The following is a 26,672-nucleotide window of genomic DNA, read 5'->3' on the forward strand; positions in this document are numbered from 1 at the left end:
GTTAGCTGATAGGAGAGAAAGATCCATCTCTTTCTAAGAATCTGGGACATGACTGCAGACAACCCTGGCTGAGGAGTTTGCATGAATTAGTTTTATCAACTTGAATGAACAATCATCAGACGCATAATATGAATAGGAGCGGCATCCACAGTAGTATTGATTGGAGGCTGGAGAAAGCACAGAGAGAAAGAATGAACCCAGCCTTGCCATCCATACTTCCCATACCAAACACAGGCCCACAGTCAAACCCCCCCCCCCCCCCCTCCTTATTCAATAAAATATGTGTATACAATAGCAGCAGCAGATATCCTTGTAGTACACACAGCCTGTTTGGCTTAGCAATATTAGAAATAAATAGAGAAGCAGTACAGACGTAGGATCTTAATTTGAGATAGTTTGCTACAGCAGGAAGATATTCCTGCAGCAACAGGAAATGTGAATTATTATGTGGATTATAATTAATGGACATTTTTGTAGGGGTTGATCAATTTTTTGTTACGGAAACCCAGTCTGAAATTTCTAAATGTAAATTACAATCTTAAGAAGCCTTTTTAAAACTCAAATATACTACAAGTTTGCAAGAACATTCTCAGCAACAAAAGAGTGATCAAATTGAGATCCAACATCTGTATTTGGGACACAACTGTCTGAACATTTATGCCTCAAACACACCTTGTGTCAGTTATAAAGGCCAGTGCGATACCCGTATGAGGTACTTAGCCTTACATAGACATTTTCGTAACACTCATTTTGGGGTTTCTAAAGATGGGTCATTATCCAGTAATAATGTAAAGTATGATAATAGCTGATGATAGTACTTTCTTATTCCTTGATTGTTCCTCTCTCTGTGCCTCTGATGAGAATGTGAAATCTTGACCCCAGTACAGAGCAAATAAATAAAATAAAAATAGAATGTATGGGAGTCTTTCTGTATTAACCTTCCATATTCAGAGCTCTGTTGTATCTTCTAAGGTCCCCATGTAAGTATCAGCCTCATAAAAGCAATGAGTTCATGTCTCTTTAATCCTAGTCAAATGCCTTGCTTCTTTACTGATATTCACTCCTATGCTTTTAGACAACCGCTCAGCTCTAATTACCAGCTAATAGTCCCTGCTGTGTTGAATGTGGTTCTGCAAATGGAGCTAGACACTGTTTATTAAACAGACTGGGTTATTGGCTTGGTGAGTGAGGAGAAAACTCACAGTATAAAGATGCGGACGGACTTTAACCAGATATTGCTTCCAGTTCAAGAAGTCATGGGATACGGTGTATTTTTTTGAGGTTGTACGGTACCATACTACTTTATAATCTGGCCAGTGTTATTAGACCTAGACCTTCATCGGTCGGTGAATGTCAACGTTATTCGCGCCATGGAGTTCCTCATAGGCATCCGTAAAACTTTATTTTCTGCAGCTTGACTTGGATTTCAGATGTTCTTCACAGTTCATTTGGCCTGGACATCTGGAGGAACAGCTGGGAGCCATTTTGGAGCAATGGGCCCAGTCTTTGATATAGACTCAGTCAGTGTTCACTTTCCATACAGATGCATAACAGAACAGGGGACAACATGAATCTCTCGCTCTCGCTCTCTCAGAACCAAGCACGGCTCCCTTTTATCCACTCCCCCGTGGATATTTTTCATCTACGCTCCCATTGAAACTCCTCTGAACTAACGGCCCCATACTGTATTTAATTTGAAAGCTGAAACCGTTGTGGCGGTTTATGTCTTTTTTTTATGGAGTGGCAGAGATGCATCAAACACCGGCCTTGATTGTGACATGATGTCTCAGCTATTCCTACCATTGCCAGATTGGAAATCTCTACCGTTGGGGTCGTATTTCTGCCAATGCTTGACATCAACAGTTCTGTATGTATGAAGGATGCTGTACCTCCCTCCCTCCCTCTACAGTACTATGAGCTAGGGGAGACTGTGGGTATAAACCTGATGGACTGTGGCTCTACTATGTATTCTCATACCGGCTGAGTCTCATTTTCCTCTCGGTGAACTCTGAGTCAGACCTGTCACACTGGCCTGGGTCCTTGCTGTCCGGTATCTTTGGGACGTCCAACTCATACAACTCCCCATTTGACGTGGAAATTTAAGTGCTTAATGTTAGGGTTAGGTAAGGGTTAAGGTTAAGGTCAAGGTTAAGGTTAGGGTAAGGGTTAAGTTTAGGGTTTGTGGTATGGATGTCCCAAGGATTCTGGATAGCACTAACCCACTGGTGCCTATTCACCATAGGACTACAACAACGGTAGTGAAGGAAGCCACAACATTTTTATACAATTGGTCAGATAGCCTTGTATTGTCTATATAACAGCTAGATTTACAATATGGCTCTGATAGTATTGAATTGTCAATGTTACAGATAGAAATAGCTACTGTATGTATAGTGTAATATTATTAAGTAGATTATGTTTCCCAAACCTCTTCCCTCAGGTCTGTTCCCAGCTGTACTGAACCTGGCCTTCAATGGTGGAGATCCGCAACAACGCCACCTGTGGAGAGACAGGACCAGAGATGTACTGCAAACTAGTGGAGCACACCCAGTGCCTCATCTGCAAAAACAACAGCGAGAGACCATTTGGTAACTATCACTATTATACTGTACCTACTGCATACAGTACAACTCCACTTTGTACTGTATCAGCATTATTCATACTGTACAGTAGGATTAGGAGTGTGGAATACTGTGTACCACCACATTCAGCAAAGATTTAGAGAATCAATTTGCACATTGCCCTCATCAAAGCGCATCACTGCAATCATCATTTATCTATTCCAAAATCAATGGGCTCAGCCTATGAAATATAAGTGGCCTGAGATTGCTGAGGAGGGACTTTTGAAGAGCTCTGACTTGTGGTTCTGTAAGCACAGCCTGCGTTGGTGAGCATATCTCACTATCTAACTGAGGACACATCTTACTGTGTAAATCACAACAGTGTGCTGTGTGTACACAGAGAGGAGCCATGCTTCATCTTCTCACAGCCCCTTTTGCCTTAGGCTGTGAGTTGTAATTACTATCTGATAGAGAAATTCAGTCAGATGAACTGGTGCAGATAAACTTTGTAAATATATCCTAAAATATAATAAAAAAATTCAGGAAACAAGTATCCTCAATACAGTTGAAGTCGGAAGTTTACATACACTTATATTGGAGTCATTAAAACTCGTTTTTCAACCACTCCACACATTTCTTGTGAACAAACTATAGTTTTGGCAAGTCAGTTAGGACATCTACTTTGTGCATGACACAAGTCATTTTTCCAACAATTTGGACAGATTATTTCACTTATAATTCACTGTATCACAATTCCAGTGGGTCAGAAGTGTACATACACTAAGTTGACTGTGCCTTTAAACAGCTTGGAAAATTCCAGAAAATTATGTGGATATATTGAAGCAACATCTCAAGACATCAGTCAGGAAGTTAAAGCTTGGTCGCAAATGGGTATTCCAAATGGACAATGACCCCAAGCATACTTCCAAAGTTGTGGCAAAATGGCTTAAGGACAACAAAGTCAAGGTATTGGAGTGGTCATCACAAAGCCCTGACCTCAATCCTATAGAAAATTTGTGGGCAGAACTAAAAAAGCGTGTGTGAGCAAGGAGGCCTACAAACCTGACTCAGTTACACCAGCTCTGTCAGGAGGAATGAGACAAAATTCACCCAACTTATTGTGGGAAGCTTGTGGAAGGCTACCTGAAACGTTTGACCCAAGTTAAACAATTGAAAGGCAATGCTACCAAGTACTAATTGAGTGCATGTAAACCCACTGAGAATGTGATGAAAGAAATAAAAACTTAAATAGATCATTCTCTCTACTATTATTCTGACATTTCACATTCTTAAAATAAAGTGGTGATCCTAACTGACCTAAAACAGGGAATTTCTATTTGGATTAAATGTCAGGAATTGTGAAAAACTGAGTTTAAATGTATTTGGCTAAGGTGTATGTACACTTCCGACTTCAACTGTACATCCAAATAGGGTTTGTCTGTGTCCCAAATAGCTCCCTATTCCTTTCATAGTGCACTACTTTTGAACAGGACCCATAGGGTTCTGGTCAAATGCAGAGCACTATGTAGGGAATAAGGTGCCATTCGGGACGCATCTCAGGCCTCCATGAACCAACTAAGCAGTGTAGGCTAGAGTCCAGGGAGCAGGCAGCACAGATATCAGAGAGACTGACGGGCCAGACAGACATACAGACCTTGTTCAGTAATTATACAAGTCTCTCCGAAAGGTCATTGCTCTGTAAATGCTTTTAGACAATAATTATCGGCGAAGAGGACCTACTGTCTGGAAGAAAAGAGAAGAAATGGACTCGTCATCATTTATTTTGTCTCATCGTTCCATAATGAGACTTTCATTTTTCTGGTAATTTCAGGTCTGACTGAAAGGGCATTTTTGTTAATTTACATTTAGCTTGTCATTGTGGGCACTCCTGATATGAAATACTATACATTCCCACCATATTATTACGCCATTAGGGAGAGACAATGTTTGAGTCCATATTTTCCTCATCCACATCTTACAACTGCATGCCTGGTGAATAATTAGCCATGTAAGAATAGGCCTGAACATGACCATGTTATAAGCAGATTCGTACTCCTTATTGTGAATCAATTGGAAATGCTTTGAATGAATGATTTCTCTCATAAATGGTAGAAAAACTATTAAACTGTGTAATCAAGAGGGCAACTTTAATCATTTAATGCTCCATAAGCAACGTTTCTTCATTAGCAGGCTCCTTACAGTTTCCATGGTTTCTAACTAGCACTGAAATGTCAGAAATAAGTAGCCTATGATTGAGAGTGTTCAATCATCTGATATCCAGCAGCTCTTAAGTGACAAGTCACACGCTAACTCATTGCTGCTATCTTCAAACACTGTCTCCTTAATTATAATGCTTTGTTTCATCTCATTGTTATTCCTAGAGCACCACCCGATTGAATATGCCATCGATGGGACTAACAGATGATGGCAGAGCCCCAGCATTAAGAACGGCATGGACTACCATTACATCACTATCACTCTGGATTTACAGCAGGTAGGCCCAGATCTGTTAGTGCTGTATAGCTAACTCCTCTGGTCGTTGTCTGGCATGACAATAACCATAGGAGTTGGCAAGATGGCACAAACATATCTGGGACCAGGCTCACTGTAAATCCTATTGAAATTGTAAAGCCACTTGTCAGCCAAGTTCCCAGATCCGGTCCACAGTGTAGGCTAATTTACTTGGCAGCCTTATGTGACACATACTCACACGTGTGTTTAGTCTGGTTTGGATAGAGTGTTTGTAAAGATGCTGGCTGTAGACTTTGAAATGCTATGAGATATTATGTGCAACTCATCATGTGAGATACACAAGTGGCTGGGAAGAGGGTTGTTGTAGTTGAACTCTGTGTAACCCCAATGGCTGTGTGACTCTATCTGAAAAAACAGTTATGGATACCAAGCTCTCTCAGGAGAGGAACAGTACCACTGAATCACACCAACATTAGTTTTGTTTCCATATTCCCTCTGTCAATTACTTGAAATGAAAAATAAATGAAAAGTTTCATACAAATATTTTCTTGGACACTGACACTACAGCTATCACTTTCTAAAATTGATAATTTTTTCTTACCAGCAACCTGCCCACTTCTTTTTGCTCAACACAATATCTCAGTTGCAATGGGATTCAGACTAAGAGTGCAGCCATCCTTAGAACAGTTTGAGATGAACCCTAGAGGAAACATAGCATGAAGGTAGTTTATGTACCCTTTATGTACCCTTCAAGCATGTGTGTTCCGTAAGAGACTGTACTTCCTCATATCAGCATGATATACCTGATATCTCTGTAATGACTCTCCTACTATTGACCTACAACAGGAAATTATTCAAACCAATGGAGACTCTCTGAATACAATACAGCAGTGTGCTGGATCTCTGTGACTTCTGGGTTCAAGGGCTGGTAGTGTGTGTGTGTGTGCGTGTGTGTCTGTCTGTCTGTGTGTGTGTGTGTGCGTGTGTGTCTGTCTGTCTGTGTGTGTGTGCGTGTGCGTCTGTTCATGTGTGTGTGTGCTTGCGTGTGAGAGAGCAAGAGAGAGAGAGGAACAAAAAGAGGGGGGATCCTGAGGCTAGATTGTGATTAGTTTGGTAGGGGGTATGGTAACTCAGCCTTCCTCCCAAGGCCTATGATATGATCAGGGGTGAGCATGAAGACGTGGCCCCGCTCCCAGCGCCTCCACGGCTGGTGATTCATGGGAGTTTGTCCCTGGCTGAGTTATTATGCTTAGGGTCAGAGTGTGGCTCTCAGCAGACGCAGGCAAAGGGTCCCTGTCTGTGTCTGCCTCTTTCCCTTCCAGGAAATAGACATGCAAACATGTCTCCATCAGCCTGTCATATTACACAGGAGACGAGAGCAGGGTTACTCCGGAATTAATGACTGTGTCACTTACACTGTTGAATTAAATATACAATGAAACAAAGTTGGGACCCTGGAATAAAAAAAAATAGAGATGGATGAAAGGGATCAGATTATGTGGAATAAATCTCCTCGCTAACTCCAGCACAGCCCAGTGAGCCTATCATTGGTTATTCTACCAGGAGTAAGCAAGCAACCAAAGACTGAATGCGTAATGTAGCAACTAGAATATGAACAGTAGAGAAAATTTGGTAATTTAATTTAATGCACATACAGTTGAAGTCGGAAGTTTACATACACCTTAGCCAAATACATTTAAACTCAGTTTTTCACAATTCCTGACATTTAATCCAGGTAAAAATTCCCTGTTTTAGGTCAGTTAGGATCACCACTTTATTTTAAGAATGTGAAATGTCAGAATAATAGCAGAGAGAATTATTTATTTAAGCATTTATTTATTTCATCACATTCCCAGTGGGTCAGAAGTTTACATACATTCAATTAGTATTTGGTAGCATTGCCTTTAAATTGTTTAACTTGGGTCAAACGTTTCGGGTAGCCTTCCACAAGCTTCCCACAATAAGTTGGGTGAATTTTGGCCCATTCCTCCTGACAGAGCTGGTGTAACTGAGTCAGGTTTGTAGGCCTCCTTGCTCGCACATGCTTTTTTCAGTTCTGCCCACAAATTTTCTATGGGATTGAGGTCAGGGCTTTGTGATGGCCACTCCAATACCTTGACTTTATTGTCCTTAAGCCATTTTGCCACAACTTTGGAAGTATGCTTGGGGTCATTGTCCATTTGGAAGACTCATTTGCGACCAAAGTTTAACTTCCTGACTGATGTCTTGAGATGTTGCTTCAATATACCCACATAATTTTCCTACCTCGTGATGCCATCTATTTTGTGAAGTGCACCAGTCCCTCCTGCAGCAAAGCACCCCCACAACATGATGCTGCCACCCCCGTGCTTCACAGTTGGGATGGTGTTCTTCGGCTTGCAAGCCTCTCCCTTTTTCCTCCACACATAACGATGGTCATTCTGGCCAAACAGTTCTATTTTTGCTTCATCAGACCAGAGGACATTTCTCCAAAAAGTACGATCTTTGTCCCCATGTGCAGTTGCAAACCGTAGTCTGGCTTTTTTTATGGCGGTTTTGGAGCAGTGGCTACTTCCTTGATGAGCGGCCTTTCAGGTTATGTCGATATAGGACTCGTTTTTACTGTGGATATAGATACTTTTGTACCTGTTTCCTCCAGCATCTTCACAAGGTCCTTTGCTGTTGTTCTGGGATTGATTTGCACTTTTCGCACCAAAGTACGTTCATTTCTAGGAGACAGAACTTGTCTCCATCCTGAGCGGTATGACGTCTGCGTTGTCCTATGGTGTTTATACTTGTGTACTATTGTTTGTACAGATGAACGTGGTACCTTCAGACGTTTGGAAATTGCTCCCAAGGATGAACCAGACTTGTGGAGGTCTGCAATTTCTTTCGATTTTCCCATGATTTTAAGCAAAGAAGCACTGAGTTTGAAGGTAGGCCTTGAAATACATCCACAGGTACACCTCCAATTGACTCAAATTATGTCAATTAGCCTATCAGAAGCTTCTAAAGCCATGACATAATTTTCTGGAATTTTCCAAGCTGTTTAAAGGCACAGTCAACTTAGTGTATGTAAACTTCTGACCCACTGGAATTGTGATAGAGTGAATTATAAGTGAAATAATCTGTCTGTAAACAATTGTTGGAAAAATTACTTGTGCCATGCACAAAGTAGATTTCCTAACCGACTTGCCAAAACTATTGTTAACAAGAAATGTGTGGAGTGGTTGAAAAACGAGTTTTAATGACTCCAACCTAAGTGTATGTAAACTTCTGACTTCAACTGTAATAAACATGTGGAATTTACCCAAATACTGTATCTGAGTGGTAAGCATGCAGAAGGAGAGAGTCTCACTGAGGGCATCAAGCATCCATAAATCATACCTGTCCATGTTTAGTTAGCGATTGAAATCTGACACAAGAAGTGTCGAGGTAGCAATTTTGCAATGCAAATTTTGCCATGCTCATCTCTGTCCAGCCTGTCACCGCAGTGATGGAATCACTTTAACTATACACATTGTCCCAGCTCAAGCTGTTTGGCAGATTAGGGAGTTTCAAGGAGATTAGATTTAAGTAAAACAATTATGTAATGTCCCATATGACATTAAGAGTAAACAATTGCAGTGATAATAGGCCTACTTCTTGGAAAAAGCTTTCCCTCCTCAGCAAATCCATCTGTTCAACAATTTTTTATATAATGGCATATTTAAGCAATAAGGCCCGAGGAGATGTGGTATATGGCCAATATACCATGGCTAAGTGCACAACGCAACGCGGAGTACCTGGATACAGCCCTTAGCCATGGTATATTGACCATATACTGTACCACAAACCCTCAAGTTGTCTTATTGCTATTATAAACTGGTTACCAACATAATTAGACCAGTAAATACAAATGTTTTTTTCATACCCATGGTATATGGTCTGATATACCACAGCATTTAGTCAATCATCATTCAGGGCTTGAACCACCCAGTTTATAATGAGGTTTATATACCAAGGTTCTACTATTGCTAATTCACCATGAATATGGATTAATCAGTAGTTGCATGCAGCAGAAATTGATTGAGAATAATTTAATTGATATCCACTGATGCCAACAGTAAACACCCAGCATCCAATTTGTGTTTTGCCTTTATGGCCCTTTTTACAACAACATTTGTCACAAAGGTCTTTACAGTAACCCGGCCTAGAGCCCAAAAGGGCAAGCAAGCAGAAGCACAGTGGCAAGGAACAACTCCATTAAGTTCTGTCACTCCCTCCCTCATGGTTGGGCTAGCTTTGTCCATGGCCCTGTATGCAAAGTGTTTTCGCCATCAGTGTCCTGTAAAATGTAATCCTATTTGTGCTCCATTCAGGCACATTTCCCCGGCGGCCAGTCACTGTGCTTGCTGTCATCTCCTGCGGTAAATGAGTCTGTGCTGCTAGCGCTGTTGGTGATGTGTGTGAACGTATCGTTATCGCCCGTGACATCAGCGCTCTCATTTCCCCCTCGTTATCCAGGAGCCCCTGCTGGAGTGGAAATCTGAATAATGACAGACACTGTTGGAGGTGTGTGTGTGTGTGTGTGTGTGTGTGTGTGTGTGTGTGTGTGTGTGTGTGTGTGTGTGTGTGTGTGTGTGTGTGTGTGTGTGTGTGTGTGTGTGTGTGTGTGTGTGTGTGTGTGTGTGTGTGTGTCTTGGCGTCTGGGCCACTTGATAATATGGCGATAATATGAAAAAACCCAAATTAAAAATATGAAATCCACATAGACATACAGCATGATTGAAGGATGTCTAAGTCAGAGAAAAAATGTGTTATTCATACACAGGACGTGAGCACAGAGGTCATGTTTGAATTATATTATATATGACAGCTAACTAATCACATACTCTACATGACAGATACTTGGTATGCTATTTGTAGACATGGAGGTGTTTTGTCAGTGAGTGGCTCTGGACTTAGTTAGATTTTTTAAACATTTATTTCACCTTTATTTAACCAGGTAGGCTAGTTGAGAACAAGTTCTCATTTGCAACTGCGACCTGGCCAAGATAAAGCATAGCAATTCGACACATACAACAACACAGAGTTACACATGGAATAAAGAAAACATACAGTCAATAATACAGTAGAAAAATAAGTCTATATACAATGTGAGCAAATGAGGTGAGATAAGGCAAAAAAAGGCTATGGTGGCGAGGTAAATACAATATAGCAAGTAAAACACTGGAATGGTAGATGGCAGTGGAAGAATGTGCATAAATAATGGGGTGCAAAGGAGCAAAATAAATAAATACAGTTGGGGAAGAGGTAGTTGTTTGGGCTAAATTATAGATGGGCTATGTACAGGTGCAGTAATCTGTGAGCTGCTCTGACAGCTGGTGCTTAAATCTAGTGAGGGAGATAAGTGTTTCCAGCTTCAGAGATTTATGCAGTTCGTCCCAGTCATTGGCAGCAGAGAACTGGAAGGAAAGACGACCAAAGGAGGAATTGGCTTTGGGGGTGACCAGTGAGTTATACCTGCTGGAGCGCGTGCTACGAGTGGGTGCTGCTATGGTGACCAGTGAGCTGAGATAAGGCGGGGCTTTACCTAGCAGAGACTTGTAGATAACCTGTAGCCAGTGGGTTTGGCGCCAAGTATGAAGCGAGGGCCAACCAACGAGAGCATACAGGTCACAATGGTGGGTAGTGTATGGGGCTTTGGTGACAAAACGGATGGCACTGTGATAGACTGCATCCAGTTTGTTGAGTAGAGTGTTGGAGGTTATTTTATAGATGACATCACCGAAGTCGAGGATGCTTTGTTGCGATATAGGAAGCCGATTCTAGATTTAATTTTGGATTGGAGATGCTTAATGTGAGTCTGGAAGGAGAGTTTACAGTCTAACCAGAAACCTAGGTATTTGTAGTTGTCCACGTATTCTAAGTCAGAGCCGTCCAGAGTAGTGATGCTGGACGGGCGAGCAGGTGCAGGCAGTGATCGGTTGAATAGCATGCATTTAGTTTTACTTGCTTTTAAGAGCAGTTGGAGGCCACGGAAGGAGAGTTGTATGGCATTGAAGCTCGTCTGGAGGTTAGTTAACACAGTGTCCAAAGAGGGGCCAGAAGTATACAGAATGGTGTCGTCTGTGTAGAGGTGTATCAGAGAATCACCAGCAGCAAGAGCAACATCATTGATGTATACGGAGAAGAGAGTCGGCCCGAGGATTGAACCCTGTGGCACCCCCATAGAGACTGCCAGAGGTCCGGACAACAGGCCCTCCGATTTGACACAATGAACTCTATCAGAGAAGTAGTTGGTAAACCAGGCGAGGCAATCATTTGAGAAACCAAGGCTGTCGAGTCTGCCAATAAGAATGTGGTGATTGACAGAGTCGAAAGCCTTGGCCAGGTTGATGAATATGGCTGCGCAGTAATGTCTCTTATCGATGGCGGTTATGATGTTGTTTAGGACCTTGAGCGTGGCTGAGGTGCACCCATGACCAGCTCTGAAACCAGATTGCATAGCGGAGAAGGTACGGTGGGATTCGAAATGGTCGGTAATCTGTTTGTTAACTTGGCTTTCGAAGAGCTTAGAAAGACAGGGTAGGATAGATATACTGTAGGTCTGTAGCAGTTTGGGTCTAGAGTGTCACCCCCTTTTCAAGAGGGGGATGACCGCGGCAGCTTTCCAACCTTTGGGAATCTCAGACGATACGAAAGAGAGGTTGAACAGGCTAGTAATAGGGGTTGCAACAATTTCGGCAGATCATTTTAGAAAGAGGGGGTACAGATTGTCTAGCCCGGTTGATTTGTAGGGGTCCAGATTTTGCAGCTCTTTCAGAACATCAGCTATCTGGATTTGGGTGAAGGAGAAATGGTGGGGGCTTTGGCGGGTTGCTGTGGAGGGTGCCGGGCAGTTGACCGGGGTAGGGGTAGCCAGGTGGAAAGCATGGCCAGCCGTAGAGAAATGCTTATTGAAATTCTCAATTATAGTGGATTTATCGGTGGTGACAGTGTTTCCTAGCCTCAGAGCAGTTGGCAGCTGGGAGGAGGTGCTCTTATTCTCCATGGACTTTACAGTGTCCCAGAACTTTTTTGAGTTAGTACTACAGGATGCAAATTTCTGTTTGAAAAAGATAGCCTTAGCTTTCCTAGCTGCCTGTGTATATTTATTCCTAACTTCCCTGAAAAGTTGCATATCACGGGGGCTATTCGATGCTAATGCAGAACAACACAGGATGTTTTGTGCTGGTCAAGGGCACACAGGTCTGGAGTGAACCAAGGACTATATCTATTCCTAGTTCTATTTTTTTTTAATGGGGCATGCTTATTTAAGATGGTGAGGAAGGCACTTTTAAAGAATAGCCAGGCATCATCTACTGACGGGATGAGGTCAATGTCATTCCATGATACCCCGGCCAGGTCGATTAGAAAGGCCTGCTCGCAGAAGTGTTTTAGGGAGCGTTTGACAGCGATGAGGGGTGGTCGTTTGGTCGCAGACCCATTACGGATGCAGGCAATGAGGCAGCGATCGCTGAGATCTTGATTGAAAACAGCAGAGGTGTATTTGGAGGGCGAGTTAGTTAGGATGATATCTATGAGGGTGCCCGTGTTTTCGAATTTGGAGTTGTACCTGGTAGGTTCATTGATAATTTGTGTGAGATTGAGGGCATCAAGCTTAGATTATAGGATGGCCGGGGTGTTAAGCATGTCCCAGTTTAGGTCACCTAGTAGCACGAGCTCAGAAGATAGATGGGGGCAATCAATTCACATATGGTATCGAGGGCACAGCTGGGGGCAGAGGGAGGTCTACAGTAAGCGGCAACAGTGAGAGACTTGTTTCTGGAAAGGTGCATTTTTAGAAGTAGGAGCTCGAATTGTTTGGGTACAGACTTGGATAGTAACACAGAACTCTGCAGGCTATCTTTGCAGTAGATTGCAACACCGCCCTCTTTGGCAGTTCTATCTTGTCGGAAAATGTTATAGTTAGCGATGGAGATTTCAGGGTTTTTGGTGGTTTTCCTAAGCCAGGTTTCAGACACAGCTAAGACATCCGGGTTGGCAGAGTGTGCTAAAGCAGTGAGTAAAACAAACTTAGGGAGTAGGCTTCTAATGTTAACATGCATGAAACCAAGGCTTTTACGGTTACAGAAGTCAACAAATGAGAGCACCTGGGGAGTGGGAGTGGAGCTAGGCACTGCAGGACCTGGATTAACCTCTACATCACCAGAGGAACAGAGGAGAAGTAGGATAAGGGTACGGCTAAATGCTATACGAACTGGCCGTCTAGCACGTTCGGAACAGAGAGTAAAAGGAGCAGGTTTCTGGGCACGATAGCATAGATTCAAGGCATAGTGTACAGACAAAGGTAAGGTAGGATGTGAGTACATTGGAGGTAAACCTAGGCATTGAGTAATGAGGAGAGAGATATAGTCTCTAGAGATGTTTAAACCAGGTGATGTCATCGCATATGTAGGAGGTGGAACAACATGGTTGGTTAAGGCATATTGAGCAGGGCTAGAGGCTCTACAGTGAAATAAGACAGTAATCACTAACCAGGACAGTAATGGACGAGGCATATTGATATTAGAGAGAGGCATGCGTAGAAAAGTGAACATATGGGTCCAGTGAGTGGTTGGGCTGACTGGGGACACGGCGATTCAGACAGTTAGCAGGCCGATGCTAATAAGCTAACAGTTAGTAGGCCGGGGCTAAACAAGCTAGCAGTTAGCAGACCGGGGCTGGCAAGCTAGCAGTTAGCAGACCGGGTTAGCAATACAAATCAGGTGTTAGCTATGTATTGTAGGGATTATTCTTTGCACCTTTGGGCACACAGAACAAACCCACACCATGGACCTCTGGCACCTCAACCTCCTGTTGAGAATGTCAGTGATGCGACCTAGCTTTATCTGTAGCTAAAGCTAGCCTACATCTTTGTGGATTTAAATAAAAATGGACCTACAGTATAGATATCGCCTCAAAATTCTCTGGCATCATAGGCCTCATTTCAAAGTAATTAAAGAGATGGTTTAACAGATATTCTTTATCACTTCTGTGATACGTGGAAAATAGATAGCCTACCTACGCTCAGTTATCTTCGTTCTATTCTTTAACCCGGCAAAGTAATTTAAATGGTTGATGTTTGCAGGTTATCTATCACTGAACAAAGACCTGACCTTTCTATTTTGCTGTTTTCCAAGTTTTACTTCTACTTTACTTTACACACTACTGGTATTCCCTTGTCATGTATGCTCTACATTCAGATTCTTTATAGCGACTGCAGATTTTTAGGAACAGCAAACCTCCTCTGACTTAATTTTTGATCAAAACAAAGAATATGTGCAAACAAACAAATATCTCCCAAATCGGCCGATTTTTGTTGTTGTTGTTGCTGTGTTTAAAATTACCCACAACTGTTTCAAAGGCTGTCAATGTGACTAATGCTTAGAGCTTAGTAAGTAGGAGCAAAGAATTACAGCCAAGCAGGCGTTGACTCTATTGTCACTGATGTCACCGGGCTGGTAGCTCAAAACTAGTCCTGGCTTGGAATCCACACGGTCATGTTGTGACTCCAACACTTTCGTTTTAGACCGTGGTTAACAGGTCACGCTCTGCCCTGCAAACTTAAGAGCTCTCGTTTCTCCTTCTCTCCAGACTCCACTGCTCCCCTTTAATCATCACATTAAGGAAAACATCCCCCCTACCTACCCCTTACGCTGTGTGAGGACACCATCAGCCAGCCTTCCTGTTTTCCTGCTTCATCTGAATCAAGGAAACAATGAGGCTTTATGAGATTTCCCCTGCTACCTGGACAGAATCCTATTGGGTTTCAGTGCAGGGGATGAGTACTGGGTTGAGTGGCGCTCTCTCTATTGTAAACACCGAAACGCTACACCGTTATCTACTGTAGATGAAAGGCAAACCGTGAGTAATTTTTTATGTTGATTGTGCCATGGTCGTTTAGTCATTGGGAGACATGTTAACTTGAAGAAGTCAGCGACAAAAGAGCTGTGTGTTTTGTCATTTACTGCTTGATGAAATTCACGTGTCCTTCGAGGGTACAGTACTGTACGTATTCCCATGATCCAGTCTTTTATTTCCATGTTCTAGTCTTTTCAGCTATTCAGTGGTGGAGTACCTGAGGGCAGACCAGAGGGTCTCTGAATGTACCAGTACGGAGATAAAGCATGTACATAAGTTTTTCCATTGGAAACGTCAAAGAAAGGACTCCATATTGTAGAGAATACGTACAGGAGTGGAGACTTCATAAGGATAATCTTGACCATGCTCCCTGACAGGATTGTTTATTTTAGTGTCTCTGGTTTTCCTATCAAACATGACTGAGCTGACTTACACTTGTCTATGAATGTGTCAGTGTCGTATTGAACGAGCAGATGTGTTTTCTTAACCTGAATATGAAACTTATCATATGAATCTCGGGGTCAATACATTCACAGGACACAAAGGAAGGACTTTCAAAAGAAAATAATAAACAATAAAAATATATTTATATATTTAAAATAAGATATAAATATTTACAAAAGAAAGTTACAAAAAAGAATACCTAAAAAATGGATGGACTTTCAAGATTCAATACATTTTTTAAGCTAAGTTTCTGAGTTATATCTGAATTCTATTTCCCTCTAAGGTGTACCAGATAGCATATATGATCCTGAAGGCTGCCAACTCCCCCAGGCCAGGTAACTGGGCGCTGGAGCGTTCTCTGGACGGGGTGACCTTTACCCCCTTGGCAGTACTACGCCATCACGGACACCAAGTGCCTCACCCGTTTCAACATTCTGCCATGCACCGGACCGCCATCTTACACCCGCGACGATGAGGTCATCTGCACCTCTTTCTACTCCAAAATCCAACCCCTGGAGAATGGAGGGGTCAAGGGTCAGCATATAGCATATAGCATCACTGAAAGGGCATAGGGGTCAGCAGTGGCGTAACAGCTACTTTTATTTATCCTTTATTTAACTAGGCAAGTCAGTTAAGAACAAATTCTTATTTACAATGACAGCCTATCCCGGTCAAATCCTTACCCGGACGACGCTGGGCTAATTGTGCGCTGCCCTATGGGACTCCCAATCAAGGTCGGTTGTGATACAGCCCGGAATCGAACAAGGGTCTGTAGTGACGCCTCTAGATGCAATGCCTTAGACCGCTGCGCCACTCGGGAGCTACAGGGACTCATTTTTAAAGTAGATATGATTATGTTTGTTGAACACTTCAAATTGCAATCCAATTTCAATTCAAATGTACAACATAGAACTTTGATTCCATTTAACTGTAGTATATTAGATTCAACCATGGCCCACATGAAATAAGACCACCAGCACATTTATTCACTTGCTTCAATGGACATGTATGGAAGCCATTTGCTGCTAACATTTGATTGCCAGCTACATTAGTATTTAAGTGCTGTGGTGGTTTAATTAAATTACATCAGTCAGCTTTGAAGTCACTCACCAGCTTCTCACAATGAAATGTACATTTCGTGATTTAAGTTGTGATCAACACAGCTGCCTTAACATTATACATCTTGTTTACAAGTTAGGCATACAGTCTAGGCACATGGCACGTTTTATTTCCTGGTGTGCTGGTTTCCATATTTGTTTTCATTGAGGATCTGGATAAGGAAAGCCTACCTCACACAAATAAGAATACACAAATGCATACACACACATCAACACACGCTCACTCCACAAACAGCAACATTGCCTTGATCAGCTGTGTATCGGAGCAACTCCTTTTAATTGTGAGAACTGATCGCACAGTCTGCTCTCACTGACAGTAATGAAGCAGTACAGTCCATAGCCACCAACCCCCCCCCCCCCCCCCCTCCCCCACCCGCACCCCCAGCTCTGCTCAGACAATCAGGAGCTCCTGTCAGCCGGCTCCTTTTAGATAGTGACAGAAAGTGTAAAGCGTGATCACAGCGAAATCCTAATGAGTCGTAGGCGGGTGTCAAAGCATCGCAGATCTTATATTGAAATGTCACTCTCTCCGACATCTTCAAAAACAACCAAGCTAACCACACAGCCTTAATTAGCAACCAGACACGGTTAACCCTTCATAGCTGCAACCAAATCACTTTTTTTCTTACTAGGTCCATTAATAATGTATTTAATTCTTACCACAGCAATGGAGTGCTGTAAATGTTGTTATGGGGCTGTTTTATGGATTTGCTGAGTAGAGATTGAATTCAGTATTTGTTAAATATGTGTAGGAAAAGCTTGAATAGAGGTCACTAAAGATCTCCCATTTCCTGTATAACTTACGAAGAATCCATACCATTTGGTGCTTTGTTTCTCACAATTTGCACCTGGGGCATAGATCCACACCTCTCTGATCAATGGAAGGCCGAGTGCCGATGACTCCTCCCCGACCTTACTGAACTTCACCTCTGCACGCTACATCCGCCTACAGTTCCAGCGAATCAGAACCCTCAATGCCAACCTCATGACCCTGGCCTTAAACGATCCCCGCGATGTCGACCCAATCGTGACCAGGCGGGTAAGAAAGAAGCAACGTGTTGATGACCACGCATCACGATCACTTTCATATAGCATCATGTATTCCATCTGTGAGCCGCTACTGTATTCCTTTCTACCCAGCACCATTGGTGAAATGGCCATGGCGGCATGTTGATTACATTGCGCTCACCAGACAGATGGGTCTTAATTAAAAATGGCTATAATTAAGAAATCTGTTCCTTTCTGAGCAACATCCACCTCATCATGTGTTGACTTTGGCCTACACAATCAGTCACCCAGTGAGCTCCTGTGTGACACATAATTACCGGACAGATTGCAGGGCTTATATTGAGCGAGGAATTTATCATTTACAAAATACTGTTCAATTTAGTCATACCAAAGGGACATAAATTATGAAATTGTGGATGAAATTATCTCTCACTCTCAGAAATAAACACTGAATACCAATGAGTGTCTTTGAATAAACTAGGCTGTGCTGTAGCTTTGTAGAAGTAGCCAGTATATGATAGAAATATTCATGCCAGTGATCTCCATTTTTCTCAACTTGTTTCCTTTTTGTTTGTATTTCCAGTATTACTACTCTATCAAAGACATTTCAGTTGGAGGGATGTGTAACTGCTATGATCATGCTAAAGCCTGTCCCCTGAACAACTAGACCAAGGTATGTCAGTCAACTTACATTCTCTATGGCCCCTTCTCTACATTGTAATCATACAGTGAGCTAGATTTTCTCTCCATGGGCACAGTTCATGTACCGTTTGATAGTAATATCAAAGGGAAACACAATACTTTTTAACCTGCAGCCCTCATGTGAAGTGTGCTCCAGTTGTCTCTTGGGTGAAAATATCTGAGTATTTCCTTCAGTGACGATGACACTGTAACATGGCTTCATTTGATCCACTGTCAGAAATTCAGTTGTGAGTGTGAACACAACACGTTTGGGGAGAGCTGTGACCGCTGTTGCCCCCGCTACAAGCAAAAACCCTGGATGGCTGGGACCTTCCTAACTCATCACGCCTGTGAGAGTAAGACCACACAGTGATTAACTTAAGCATTAAGGCCCGAGGGGGTGTGGTATATGGCCAATATACCACAGCTAAGGGCTGTTCTCGATACAGGCCTTAGTTGTGGTATATTGGCCATATACCACAAACCCCTGAGGTGCCTTATTGCTATTATAAACAGGTTTCCAACCTAATTAGAGCAGTAAAAATACATTTTTGTCATAGCCGTGGTATATGCCAGACCTGTGCTGATGGCTACTACAGAACCACTGGGGTATGTACTGGTACTGTTGATCCCAGTTGACTAGGATCCAAGCAATGACTGAAGCGCATATTAGTGAATACTAAATAGCGATCTCACTTTGTATCTATAGCTTTGTATCGTGACTAGGGTTGAAAGTTTTTCCTGGCCTGAGTCTCCTGCTCCCCTGTTCCCTCCAGGTGAGTCCAGATAGCTTAGACCCGTGTCAGCCATGCTCCTGTGACCCAGCAGGCTCCCCAGCATGTGTCCCAGAACAGTCCCAGGCTGAAGGAGGTATGCTACTACTTAACCACCCAGAACAGTTCTCCTCTCTACGCTGATCTAGCTGCCATATGTTTATTGCTGAAGCCTCTCCCCCTGTCTGGTCCCACAGACCTCACGGCTGGATCCTGCCACTGTAAGCAGGGTTATGGGGGACAACAGTGTGACAGGTGTGCTTTCGGCTACAGTGGCTACCCCAACTGTGTCCGCTGTAACTGCAGTCTAGATGGAAGCCTAAACAAGGACCCCTGCCATCTGCCCTGTGTCTGCAAGGTAGGCCACTCTCTCCTCCTCCACCCCCATCTCTCTGGCCTTTTCTCATTAGGGCAAAAGTCCATCCTCCACCCTCTCTCTTCTGTCTTCACTCCTCTGTTACCCGGAAACCGATGAATGGTCGAGGAAATGTCAATTTGTTGGTAGGCGAACGGAACAGTGTCTTCCCTTCCTCGATAGCCACCTTTCATCGAGGATAGTCTTCCGTATCCTACTTGAGTCCCTCGCGGAAGAGTTAAAAAATCTGCCACACCCCTTTTGAATCAGCTTTTGTTTTGTCTGAGGGAAAAGCATGCACATGTTTAAAAACAATAATAATCCTCCCTTCTTCCTATCCTCCCACACCACCAGAACCAATCCATTCAGTGTCAGGGGTGGACACATCAGCGCGATGCTTTATGCCTTCGTAGGGCCAACAGCTCCGAGTCCCCTCAAGTTCTTCTCACTAATTGCTCCAGCATAGAATTTGACTTATCATTTTGTGTTCAAGTTAGCCGGCTACTTCCTCCACTGCTATTGTGCACACTCATGTCATACACATGTCATACCCTGGGCAAGTTTCACTCTTTCACTAGCCAATTATACCATCTCACCGCAGGGATGTCAAGGAGCACTGGTGAACTTTGCTCTCTATTGGTCTAATTATTGAGCTGGGGGGAGGATGTGCAGTCAAATATTGCATTTCGTTGTGTCTCCAGCTGAGTCAGATGCTACTGAAACTCCCACTTAATGAGAGAGAGAGAGAGAGAGAGAGAGAGAGAGAGAGAGAGAGAGAGAGAGAGAGAGAGAGAGAGAGAGAGAGAGAGAGAGAGAGAGAGAGAGAGAGAGAGAGAGAGAGAGAGAGAGAGAGAGAGAGAGAACTCTGGAGTGAGTGTCAACGCTGACATCACCAGGGGGTGTAGCCTACTCCCAAACGTGCACGTTGCTCATCACCCCAGAGAATCTGCACAACCACTCCCACCTGAGGAAGCAGACAGTAGGGATGTTTGCCAAGTCTCTAAAGGACTTGGTAGACAAACACCCCATGCCGCACTGGACAGAGGACCACCCAGAGACCCCTACCAGACCATTGCACCACCAAAGACCCACAGGCCCCCTCAAGGCCCCACCCAGCCTACAACCCCAGACCACCACCTCTACCAGACCAGAGAGGAAGCCCCCCCGGCCCGACCTGGCCCCCCTCCACTCCACAGGGCCCAACAGCAGAACCAGCGCAGCTACGCAGAGGTCGTCAGAGGACAGGAGAACCCTGTAGGATTGAGTGAGATTAAACAGCTCCTCCAATACATCTGCACTAAACACGCACACACACACACACGGACCCATGCATGCACACACACACACACCTATTGTACTAAAAGTTTACTTGTTCAATGGGGAATATATATATATACAGTATATATATATAGAGAGAACATAATTTATTTTGCTGTTATCCTGTTTATCTCACTCTTAACAACTTAATAGTTAGTAGTTATTGTATTTCTGACTGTGCTATTCTTTCTTTTTGCAACATGAAATCCCTATCAGTTAGCGTGTAACATTCAGGGCCTAAACTCATCAACCTTTAGACTGAAGAGTTTAGCACTGGAGTTCAACTAAAATCTTAAAGATGTTGACATCATCATTCTGCAGGAGACATGGTGTAAGGCAGACATTGTTATTCACTGTCCCACAGGCTACAAAGAGGTATTTGTGCCATCACAGAAACACAGCTCTGTCATAGAGGCAGAGACTCTGGAGGATTGATCATTTGGTACAAATCCGAGCTACAAAATCTAATTGATCCCCTCAAAATGGTTAAATATCACATTTGGTTAAAACTGAAAAAATAACTTGTACTGACAGAATAAGATGTGTTCCTTTGCGCAATATATATATCCCCCTCAGAATCCCCATATTACTCAGAGGAGATCTTCCTCACACAATATATATCCCCCCCTCAGAATCCCCATATTACTCAGAGGAGATCTTCCCCACCCAATATATATATCCCCCTCAGAATCCCCATATTACTCAGAGGAGATCTTCCTCACCCTTGAGGAAGAGACGTGCCATTTCCAGGCCCAGGGAAATATTCTCATCTGTGGGGACACAAATGCGCGCAGGAACACTACCTGATCTAACGAGCACAAGAGGGGACAGCTTTATTACAGGCCATACTGTTTCTAACTGCTTTAATCTCCCCCATAGAAACAACAGTGACAGCACCATCAACAAAAACGGAAGGGATCTGTTGCAGCTCTGTTGAAGCCTGGGTCTGTACTTTGTCAATGGTAGGTTACTCTTTGGGAAGATTCACCTACTGCTCACCTCTTGGCCACAGCACAGTGATTACATATGATTACAGACATTGACACTTTCTCTCTCAGCTCATTCACTGTCAAGCCACTAACACCTCTGTCTGATCACAGCCAAATTGCCTTGTTCCTCAAAAGAACAGACATGGAAACAACCACACATTTACAGCCCAGTAAGCTGTACAACATCCGGAATTCATACAGATGGGCCCAAAACAGCACAGAAGAATACCAGAAAGCAACCGGTAACAAAAATATCCAAACGCTCTTAGATAACTTTCTGGATACCACATTCACTCACAGTAAAGAAGGCATCAATCCAGCAGTAAAAACATCAACTATATATTCAGGCAAACAGCAAAAGACACACATCTGAAATAGATTTTTTTTTTAAAGAAGAAGAAAAAGACCACAGATGACAACTGGTTTGATGCAGATTGTAAAATTATAAAGAAAAAACTTAGAACAATATCCAAAAGCACAGAGACCCAAATAATGGTGAATTGTGGCTTCGTTACAGTGAGACTTTAAAACTCTATAAATGTACACTCAGAACCAAAAAAGCACAGTACAACAGCAAGCAGCTAACACTAATTGAGGAGTCCATAAACACAAACAACTTCTGGCAAAACAATGGGGAAGTAATGCTGCTTAGAAAGTTGATAAACTTGTAACCTCACCTTTGAGAAAATGGCCTTTCAATGTTTTGGTACCTACTGGAGAGCTCTTCTTTGTTTACACATATTCAACATCGTTCACACCCTCTTAAGCTTTTCCACCCATCTCTTTAAGGGTTGATCCGAGCGTTCTGTCCTAACAACAGCAGTCAAGCACCCAAGCTAACTTGCTAACTTTGGCTAGCTACTTCCAGACACAAATGAGAGAACAGCACACTGACCATTTTACTCACCCTAGCAGAGCTGGTTAGGCTGTTTTTACGTTATCGAGAGTGTGGGGGCTGCAACTGTGCTGCTGGCAACAATTTACGCTTTTATTTCCAACGTTTACTGACGCCATATTCAACGGGTGTTGAGAGTTCCTCTGTGGAGATGGGAGAACCTTTGAGAAGGACAGCTATCTCTGCAGCAGTCCACCAATCAGGCCTTTATGGTAGAGTGGCCAGACGGAAGACACTCCTCAGTAAAAGGCACATGACAGCCCGCTTGGAGTTTACCAAAAAACACCTAAAGGACTGGGCCCATTGAAACAAAATTCTCTGGTCTGATGAAACCGAGATTGAACTCTGGTCTGAATGCCAAGCATCACATCTGGAGGAAACTTGTCACCATCCCTACGATGAAGCATGGTGGTGGCAGCATCATGGGACTGGGAGACTGGGAGACTAGTCAGGATCGAGGGAAAGATGAACGGAGCAAAGTACAGAGAGATCCTTGATGATAACCTACTCCAAACCACTCAGGACCTCAGACTGGGGCGAAGGTTTACCTTCCATCAGGACAACGACCCTAAGCACACAGCCAAGACAACACAGGAGTGGTTTCGGGACAAGTCTCTGAAAGTTCCTTGAGTGGCCCCGCCAGAGCCCGGACTTGAACCCGATCGAACCTCTCCAGAGAGATCTGAAAATAGCTGTGCAGCAACGCTCCCCATCTAGCCTGACAGAGCTTGAGAGGATCTGCAGAGAAGAATGGGAGAAACTCCCCCAAAACAGGTGTGCCAAGCTTGTAGCATTGTACCCAAGAAGACTTGAGGCTGTAATCACTGCGAAAGGTGCTTCAACAAAGTACTGAGTAAAGGATCTGAATTCTTACGGCACCAGCAGCATACCACACTGCATCCCACTGCTTGCTTGCTTCTGAAGCTAAGCAGGGTTGGTCCTGGTTGGTCCCTGGATGGGAGACAAGATACTACTGGAGGTGGTGTTGGAGGGCCAGTAGGAGGCATCCTTTCCTCTGGTCTAAATATCCCAATGCCCCAGGGCAATGATTGGGGACATTGCCCTGTGTAGGGTACTGTCTTTCGGATGGGATGTTAAATGGGTGTCCTGACTCTCTGTGGTCACTAAATATCCCATGGCACTTATTGTAAGAACAGGGGTGTAAAGCCCAGTGTCCTGGATAAATTCCCAATCTGGCCCCCATACCATCAGGGCCACCTAATCATCCCCAGCTTCCAATTGGCGCATTCATCCCTCTCCCCTGTAAGTATTCCCCAGGTTGTTGCTGTAAATGAGAATGTGTTCTCAGTCAACTTACCTGGTAAAATAAGGGTTAATAATAAAATAAACTTATTTAAATGTGATATTTCTGTTGTTTTTTTAATAAATTTGCAACAAAATATAAAAACCTGTCTTTGTTTTGACATTCTGGGGTATTGTGTGTAGATTGGTGAGGGGGAAAAACTATAACTATTTCCTCTCGTCCAAGGTGGCTTAGCAGTTCAGACGTCTTTTTCTGTTCCGTATTGTTCGTGTCCTGTATATATATATATTTACACCTTTCTTCGCATATCTTTTATCTATTTTATTATCCAAGAACTCAACTACAAAAGCTTTCCTGCAAAAGCTTTCCTGCAACCCGCTTCACCAATTACAAAAAGTATTACTTACCTCAATCTGAAAATCCATCGTGGAAGCTAGCCAGGGGCTAATTCAGAAGCTAGCCTGAAAGCTAACCAGAAGCTACTCCGATAGCTAGCCAGAAGCTAATCTGTAGCTGCCCCGAAATTAGCCGGTTTGCTGGCTAGCGTTGGTGTTTCAGCTGCCCACGTTTAGTGGTCATCAGCTATTCCTTTAGCTCGATAATCTACCGGCACTTTTGTGCAACGCGACTCGGACCGGAGCATTCCGGGACTCTTTTTCTCTCAGTTTCCCCGGATTCCAGCCGCAGGCTCTGGACACTTGTACCTTGATTTCGCAGCTAGCTAGCTGCAAACCGTGTGACTATTGGCTTACGTCGACCCCGGAGCAAACTCTAATCATTCTGGAGCTAGCCAGCTGAGGAGTTCCATCACCATCCGGACCCGTTTCTTTTGTTGCTGCTGCAGATACGGAACCCCACCGGGCCTTCACGACTGACTGCCGCGACTGACTGCCGACGTTATCTGCCCGAGGGATTTATCCAACTGGCACCTCCGTCCCGACGTTACCTGAACGCTCATCTGAGGCCCGCTAATCGTTAGCTGTCTTATCGGCTGCTATTTGAACAAGTATATTGGACAACTATTATTATTATTATTATTTATTTATTTTATTTTTTCCTTGGGTCACTATATCTATTTTGCCAATTTGGATTGATCCCCTCTACCACACGGAACCCCACTACACGGAACCCCACTAACCTACCGACGGAAACGCACGAGGTATCTACAAACAGACCTCCATCCTATGCTGCTACCGATAGCCATATACCCGGCCAGCTGTCTGGATCGCCACGACCCCAACCAACCTCTACTCACTGGACCCTTATTGATCACTCGATTAGCATGCCTCTCCTTAATGTAAATATGCCTTGTCCATTGCTGTTCTGGTTAGTGTTTATTGGCTTATTTCACTGTAGAGATTCTAGCCCTGCTCTCTATACCATATCCAACCTCTCAGTTCCACCACCCACATATGCGATGACATCACCTGGTTTCAATGATGTTTCTAGAGACAATATCTCTCTCATCATCACTCAATACCTAGGTTTACCTCCACTGTATTCACATCCTACCATACCTTTGTCTGTACATTATTCCTTTAAACTATTTTATCGCCCCCAGAAACCTCCTTTTACTCTCTGCTCTAGTAGCTCTAGGCGACCAATTCTCATAGCTTTTAGCCGTACCCTTATCCTACTCCTCCTCTGTTCCTCTGGTGATGTAGAGGTGAATCCAGGCCCTGCAGTACCTGGCTCCACTCCTATTCCCCAGGCGCTCTCTTTTGATGACTTCTGTAACCGTAATAGCCTTGGCTTCATGCATGTTAACATTAGAAGCCTCCTCCCTAAGTTTGTTTTGTTCACTGCTTTAGCACACTCTGCCAACCCGGATGTTTTAGCCGTGTCTGAATCCTGGCTTAGAAAGACCACCAAAAATTCAGACATTTTCATCCCCAATTACAAGATTTTCAGACAAGATAGAACGGCCAAAGGGGGCGGTGTTGCAATCTACTGCAAAGACTGCCTGCAGAGTTCTGTTATACTATCCAGGTCTGTTCCCAAACAATTTGAACTTCTACTTTTAAAAATCCACCTCTCTAAAAACAAGTCTCTCACCGTTGCCGCCTGCTATAGACCACCCTCTGCCCCCAGCTGTGCTCTGGACACTATATGTGAACTGATTGCCCCCCATCTATCTTCAGAGCTCGTGCTGCTAGGCGACCTACATTTGAACATGCTCAACACCCCAGCCACCCTACAATCTAAGCTTGATGCCCTCAATCTCACACAAATTATAAATGAACCTACCAGGTACCACCCCAATTCCGTAAACACGGGTACCCTCATAGATATCATCCTAACAAACTTGCCCTCCAAATACACCTCTGCTGTTTTCAACCAAGATCTCAGCGATCACTGCCTCATTGCCTGCATCCGTAATGGGTCAGCGGTCAAACGACCTCCACTCATCACTGTCAAACGCTCCCTGAAACACTTCAGCGAGCAGGCCTTTCTAATCGACCTGGCCGGGGTATCCTGGAAGGATATTGATCTCATCCCGTCAGTAGAGGATGCCTGGTCATTTTTTAAAAATGCCTTCCTCACCATCTTGAATAAGCATGCCCCATTCAAGAAATTTAGAACCAGGAACAGATATAGCCCTTGGTTCTCTCCGGACCTGACTGCCCTTAACCAACAGAAAAACATCCTATGGCGTTCTGCATTAGCATCGAACAGCCCCCGTGATATGCAACTTTTCAGGGAAGCCAGAAACCAATATACACAGGCAGTTAGAACAGCCAAGGCTAGCTTTTTCAAGCAGAAATTTGCTTCCTGCAACACAAATTCAAAAAAGTTCTGGGACACCGTAAAGTCCATGGAGAATAAGAACACCTCCTCCCAGCTTCCAACCGCTCTGAAGATAGGAAACACTGTCACCACCGACAAATCCACTATAATTGAGAATTTCAATAAGCATTTTTCTACGGC

General features: G+C 43.6%; 1 pseudogene; it reads left to right on the forward strand.

The window, feature by feature from the left end:
- The first annotated feature begins 1,370 nt into the window (after positions 1-1,370).
- The window catches only part of LOC139555854 (laminin subunit alpha-2-like), a 146,923-nt pseudogene continuing 121,621 nt past the window's right edge, over positions 1,371-26,672 (forward strand).

Source organism: Salvelinus alpinus, chromosome 27 (genome assembly GCF_045679555.1).
Source record: "Salvelinus alpinus chromosome 27, SLU_Salpinus.1, whole genome shotgun sequence".
In the NCBI taxonomy this organism is placed as follows: domain Eukaryota; kingdom Metazoa; phylum Chordata; class Actinopteri; order Salmoniformes; family Salmonidae; genus Salvelinus; species Salvelinus alpinus.